Source organism: Somniosus microcephalus, unplaced genomic scaffold (genome assembly GCF_052327205.1).
Source record: "Somniosus microcephalus isolate GS21.2 unplaced genomic scaffold, FLI_Smic_1.0 unresolved_chr6, whole genome shotgun sequence".
Taxonomy (NCBI): Eukaryota; Metazoa; Chordata; class Chondrichthyes; order Squaliformes; family Somniosidae; genus Somniosus; species Somniosus microcephalus.
The window spans coordinates 43,292,196-43,299,578 of record NW_028225184.1 but is presented as its reverse complement, the minus strand read 5'-3'; the positions used below and the strand labels follow the sequence as shown (position 1 = coordinate 43,299,578).

At 48.9% G+C, this 7,383-nt stretch overlaps 1 pseudogene; it reads left to right on the top strand.

Moving 5' to 3' along the window:
- Positions 1 to 1,264: 1,264 nt before the first annotated feature.
- Positions 1,265 to 7,025, top strand: LOC147087243 (uncharacterized; annotated as a pseudogene).
- Positions 7,026 to 7,383: the final 358 nt, after the last annotated feature.

The window sequence follows — 7,383 nt, the reverse complement described above, 5'->3', positions numbered from 1 at the left end:
GGGCGGTGATTTCAGCCAGCTGGGCTCCTCCCATCCCCAGGGCCGCTTGGGTGAGGGTCTGTCCTGACGGACCTACTACTGCCCATCCGGTGACCCGTCGACCTTCGGGGTAATAGCTGGACCCATTCCCGTATATCTCTAGGCAGGTCTCGGCTATGGGTCGCTGACTATCGATATGAAAGATAGTGGTGCAGTCATGGGGGGTCCCTTCGTCGATTAGGAAGGATGCTGGGTTCGCTCGAGGCTCGGTTAGCACCTCGATCCGAACCTCCCTACCTAATATACAAGCCTCCCATCTCGCACATTTCTGGTTGGAAATAGTATTCAGGCTACCTGCAAGCAGTGTCATGAGGCTCTGGCGGTTGTGAAGGATTACCTTCCCGGGACCTACCATAGACTCTATTGCTTCTACCGCCCAGGCTGCACAATCAGTGGCCGCCAGATATGAGGCCTGTCCCATCATGGAGGATGGTATCGGGCAGGAGTAATATCCTATCGGTCGTATTCATTCGTTCCGGGATTGTCCCACTGCCGCATTATACGGAATGGTTTAGCTGGGTCCGGGAGACCCAGGGCAGGTGCGTTGGCCAAACTGATTTTGACCATCTCAAAGCTTTCAATTGCCTCTGGTGTCCAATTCAGCCTTGCCTCTCCCTGGAGCCCTCCCTTTAGGAGGCCGTTTACAGGGCTTGCCAATTAGGTGAAGTCGGCTAGGTAGGTACGTCAATAGTTAAACAATCCCATCACGCTTCGCAGGACAGAGACGGTGATGGGTCGCGGCATCTGCAAGAGTGCTGGAAAACTTTTGGGGGTCACGGTCCCACCCTCAGGGGAGATGATCTGACCAAGTTAGGAACCCGAGGAATCCCAATTTGAGCTTCGATCAGATTCAGTTTGAACCCCCCTAGAACTAAAGCCATATCAGAGATACATCAGGGCGTCCAGATGAGCTGAGGGCGAGGGGCTACGAATGAGAATGTCATCTATATATTGAATACAGGCAGAATCTTGCTTTCGGGTATGTGCTAATGCCTGCATGGGGAGCCTTCTCCAGGCTCTCGTGAAAAATAGTAGGGGCATTGTGAAATCCCTGAGGTAACCAGGTCCAAATACACTGGGTGGACTCGACAGTGAAAGCGAAACGCTCTTCGGACCCGGGATTCAAAGGACATGTCCAAAATCCATTTTGGATGTCCAGTGCCGTGAATATGGACAGGGCTGGGTGGAGGCAGTTTAGAATAGTGGCGGGATTCGCCACTAAGTCATGGAGCTTGAGAGTGACCCGATTCAGAGCCGTATAATCAATGATCATTCTCCAGGATCCATCTGGTTTCAGCACTCGCCATACCAGCGAGTTGGTACGGGAACAGGTCTTTGTCACAAACCGGTTTCTAATAAGTCTACTGCTATGGACTCGGTGACCCGTTGGGCTTCTGCTCGGAGGGGGTATTGCTGGTGGGCCTCGTGGTAGGGACCGTGGACCTTAATTGGGTCCATATCCGCTCTACCACAGTCTAATTTGTGGGTGGCCCATGTGAGATGTTAAGTCTCAGAAACACTCACCCATGGTCCTTCCTCGGCCCATGTGAGAGGGTAAGTCTCACAAACTCTGCCCCAGAGTCCTTCCTCGGCCCATGTGAGAGGGTAAGTCTCACAACCTCTCCCCCATGGTCTTTCCTCCGCCCATGTGAGAGGGTAAGTCTCACAAAATCTCCCCCATGGTCCTTCCTCCGCCCATGTAAGAGAGCAAATCTCACAAACTCTCCCGCATGTTCCTTCCTGCGCCGATGCGTGCTTTAGCAGGCGGAGGGCTTTTACTCTACATTGTCAGGCTTTATATTCCTGGAATGGAAATCTCCACCCTTGGGTCCCCCCACTTCCAATAGATGAGCCCTTAGGACAAAGTTTGCCTCTATCTGATGGAGGATGTCCATACCTAAGAGCTGTCCCTCACTGTTGGGACCTACCCACAGGGTAACCCAACAGGTATGATCTCCTGGCGACAGTTGCAGGGGAAGTGGAACACTCCGATGGAGGACCACACTTTCTCCACTAACCTGAATGCTTTGATCTAAGGTGGGAAATCCTGTGTCGGTTATCGACACCGAGGCTCCCGTGTCTAAAAGGACACAGTACTGCCGGCCTCCTAACAGTATATTTAGACACGGGCGTGTGGACCCCGGCTTCAAGACAAGGGAGACCGGCTCGTCCTGGTAGCTGACGAGGAGGGCTCAGTGCGCCTCCAACTCTTGGTTTGACAAGCCTCTCTTGGTTGGTCCTTGAGGGCCTGAAGCGGGTCGGTCGGTATCAGCCCCGGTTACAGTCGGCCTGTTGATGCCCTGTCCGCCCACAATTGGTGCACTTCACTCCCGGCTGGGTGCAATCCTTAACCAAGTGGCCTGGTGCGTTACAACTGTAGCAGAGTTGAGCCTCTTGTATGACTGCTATAGGCTCTGTTATAATGCCCATGGTCGCTTCCGTGGACCAGGGCAGAGAAGTTGGGGTGGGACCTTGACGGGTGGCATAAAGATCCGCCTGGTGGAGCCCAAAAAGTCGACCAGCCCACTCCCGGATTCCAGCTTCTGTGACCTGAGGGTTGGCCCCCATTCAGAGGGCGGTTTGGTAGGGCCTTTCCAGTCCCCGGATAGATTATCTATAATCCGTGGCACTTCGTGATTAGCAGGAATGTCATTTGTCTGGCCCCAGTGTACATACTGCTCAATTAATGGAACAATGTACATCGGGGTTTTCTCCGGGACTCTGGCACAGGGTGGTGAGCCCCATCCAGGTAGCGGTGCCATTGCCCAGTGCGGTCTGAACCCAAGTTTTCAAACCATCGAATTGGATCTTAAACTCCACCGCCATGGCTGGGGATTTTAGGACATGCTGTCACAACGCCCGATAAAACATAGAGGGATATTTCACCTCGATATTATATTTTATGTCTTGTATGGACAAATTAAAGTGCCGAGCAGCGCTTCGTATTCTTGCCCATATTTCGACGTTAGGATTGTGTCATTTGAGTTCGGGAATGAGAAGGATGACGCTGGATCTCTCCTGGGGCGTAAAAGCCTGTGCCTCGCCCATCGTACCCTATCCACCTATCTCTGGGTTTTGTGCCCCTACTGCCTGGTTAACTCGGACGGGGGCCACGGGATTGGATTTTTCAGCACCAGACGGAAGCGGTAAAGGGGGGCGTAGATACGAGTGTATTCGGGGGGGCACGTGGGTTGGGTGGTCTCGACTCGTTGAACCTCTATGGTCCCCGAACGGGGCCGAGATTTAAGTTCGACGTATCTCGAGTCTCTTTTTGTAGAGCCTCGACAATGTCACCCCAGCTACCTAAGTCGTCTAGATTCTCAGTCTCTGCTGGCCTGATATTCAGGAGAGTACTGACTTCGACTTTAGCCTCCTGCCCGTGTCTAAAAAATCCTTGTAATGAGGCCGGTCTGCCCCCCTTGTCCCCAATTATGGGTCCCATCTGATCCATCCAACTAGCACACAAAACCGCTCCATAATTAGCTTGATAGCAAAATACTGCAGATGATGGATATCCGAAATAAAACAGAAACTGCTGGAAAAACTCAGCAGGCCATGCAACATCGGTGGAGAGAAAATACAGTCAACGTTTCGGGTGATCCCTTTGTCATAATTAGATTGTTTGACATCCTTTTGTTCCGCCCACCACTTTATTTGGTCAACTACTGGGCTTGTTCCTTTCCACCCCTTTTCAATCATATCATCTCACTTTGAAATTTCAAATTAACTTCTCGGACCCGTTGAATGACAGTGACACTGGTGGCCAAAGCCAGAACGCCCGGTGAAAGAGGTCTCCCCTCTTCACCCATGTGACCCGTATTAATTGTTACCTATATTCTTATATTCAATCTTATCCTTTATCGGCACAAATGTATCACCTTATGCTCTAAATCAGAATTATACATTTATGTCTAATCAAATCCGTCAGTCCGTGGCCTCCAGGAGGAATAATTTACTATGTGGGTAATTTAATACTGACTGGCTCAAACATGGTTTTAAGCCCCGATGGCGGACGAGCGAGTCTGTGTTCCTCCTAGAAGCCTTACTCTGACGTCTTTCCTTACGACAGGACGCGGTTCTCGCTTCAACCGTCAATTCCAGTGTCTTTTAACTCTTATGGTTCTTACCTGCAGTGTCCCACTTCTGACACCAACTGTTAGATTCGAAATTGGAGAAACCACAGACGGAGACAGAATTGAGGACAAGTTCAGCATTTATTAAAGCAATTAAAAGACTTATGCACAAGGGAGCGCCTCAGCTTCCTCAAGCGAGTGGTGCACTCTCAAAGGCCAATTAATTGGTTCATTCAAGTTATACAATACTATAAGCAATGCCCACCTACTACAGAATGGGGGCGTACACGTACAAACAGCATCACAACAATTACTCTTAATTGGTTTATGTGGTTGGTCACTCAACTCTCGGGCCCACCACTTGAAATCAGGGGTGCCCATGCAAGGCACAGATGTTAGTTTTTCATCCTACTCACCTTATTCCTGCTGTTATCTCTTCCCCATTGCAGGCATAGTTTATTGCTTGAGAAAAAATATCTTATCCTGAACTGTCGAACAAGCAGGGTGCATACAAAGCCCACAGTGATTCATCTATTCTGCGATTAGTACAATGTTAGTTGTTAATTTGTACCCTTATTTCCTGTGAGGACCGACCGTGCTTAGACAATGGTTCTACTGAGGGCTGTGAACACACATTCCGAAGTTTAATTCGTGAAGTGGCGTCTCGCAGTCTGCAAATGTGCAGGTTTCCTTGCATTTTACGATTCTCTTATCACTTCTATTTGTCTTTGATGCTTGAAATTCGACCTTGCTTGCCTTTCTGCTATCTGTTCCCAGCAGCATGTTGTCAGTCTCTGTTCTCAGCATTAATTAAAACCCATCCTTGAATCTAAAAGCTATTTCTTACAATCCCGTTCTTTGAGAGGGTTAACATCTTCAAGTATCCCAGAATTCATTGGGAACAAGCTGGATCTTTCACTAGTATCAGAATCGCAGCATAGTTATGTGCTAGCGTGGCCGTCCGGTCTAAGCCGCTAGATTCATGTTTCCAGCCTCTGTAAAGCCGCCGGTTTAAATCCCAACGTTGACAAATATTGCGGCTTTCATCAATTTCGCCGCTTTATCAACAACAATAAACCATGCAGTCAAGGCGGTTTGTTCTGTATTTTCTTCATGGGTCCCTATTAACCTTTCCCTTCAGTTGTTATTAAGATAGATTTGCAGAATTTCCTCTGGTCCAGAATTGTCCTGAACCCAGCACCGAGCGCTGCCAACACCGTCACCCAACCAACGGAATTCAGCCGGTTCATTCACTCTTCTCCACACCTGCTGCGTCTCACTTATTCAGATATCCACCACTTTTACATTTTTGTTTCTAACATTTTTTACAATCTATCGACCGTGACCCCCTGTGCTGCCATTGTCGACCCACCATCCCTCCGCCGTTTCACCGTTCGCCCTTCCAAACTTGCGGTGAAACAGCAGCTCCCATCTGCTCCTGTGCTCCAATCCGAATAACATAAAACGAATGCTTTTTTCGTTCCAACCTATCCAGACAGTGAAAGTTTCATTCAGGCAAGGATAAGAGAAGGTCCATTCTGTATATACAGGTGGTGAGCTGGGCTCTGTGTTCAGGATGAGGGTCACTTGTGATTTTCATTCCATTAGTCTGAGAACGTGTGATCAGGAGGGCAAAACTTTCCCTATTGTTCTCTCCTCTTATCATTATGGTAAATGTCAGGCTCAATGCGGCAGGAATAGTTCAAATGAGTGAGCGATAGAAGGAAGATCAAAATGTGTCGGCTATGCTCTGAATTTTATTCCCACAATTGGCTGATTTCTCACATATTCTCGTTTGAAACGATTATCTTTCTTTTTTCTACCGTTGTTTCTTTCTTTCTTCCCTCAGGCTCTCTTTCTCCGCTCTCACTGACTCGCTAGCACCGGTTCTCCCGATTTTATTTGTTGTCCTCTTGCACTGTTTCCCCTCAGGCTCGCACGCTTTTCTCAGACTTGCATTGCCTGAGCGCCTTTCTCCACCTCAGGACGACCCATAGCGCTTTAGAAACAATGAAAGCCCACGGACAACCTCAGGACGCTCCAGTTCTCCAGCTTCAACCCTAACCACATTAATGAAGCCATCACCTATGGACAAGCCCTGCAAATACACAGGATCTGCTCAGCCGAGGAGGAACGTGATGGACACCTACAGACGCTGAAAGACACCCTCGTAAGAACAGGATATGACGCTCGACTCATTGATCGACAGTTCCGACAGGCCACAGCAAAAAATAGCACAGAACTCCTCAGAAGACAAACATGGACACAACCAACAGGGTACCCTTCATCGTCCAGTACTTCCCCGGAGCGGAGAAACTATGCCATGCACTTTGCAGCCTTCAACATATCATCGATGATGATGAACACCTCGCTAAGTCCATCCCCACGCCTGCACTACTCACCTTCAAACAGCCACCTAAACTCAAACAGACCATCGTTCGCAGCAAATTACCCAGCTTTCAGGAGAACAGCGACCAAGACACCACACAACACTGCCACAGCAAACTCTGCAAGACAAGCCAGAACATCAACACAGATACCATCATCACACGTGAGGACACCACCCACCAGGTACATGGTACATACTCATGTGACTCGGCCAACATTGTCTACCTCATACGTTGCAGTAAAGGTTGCCCCGGTGCATGGTACATCGGCCAGACCCTGCAGACACTGCGACAATGGATGAATGGACACCACACAACAATCACCAGGCAGGAGTGTATCCTACCAGTCGGGGAACACTTCAGCAGTCAAGGACATTCAGCCTCCGATCTTCGGGTAAGCATTCTCCAAGGCAGCCTTCGAGACACATGAAAATGCAAAATCCTAGAGCAGAAACTGATAGACAAGTTCTGCACTCATGAGGACGGCCTCAACCGGGATCTTGGGTTCATCTTACGCTACATGTAACTCCACCTGACATAGGGTCATCCATACTCGAGTCATCGTTGACTTGTTCTCTCTACACAGGTGCGGCCGGACCTGCTGTGATTTCTAGCAAAAAACAATGTTTTTTTGTCTGTTTTTTGTTTTTCTTACAGACCCCAGCATCTGCAACATTTGACCCCTTGTGACCCCACCACATTGTTCTTTGATGTAATGTATTCCTGACTGACCTGTTTGGACACCATTCACACCTTTGATTGCTGTGATTATCTCTCTGCCGAGGTGTGATAAATGGCAGTTAGAAAGATTCACTTCACATTGTAGCTGTCATTTGCAATTCAATTGCACATTGGAATTGAATATCACTGCAACATAATCGTAA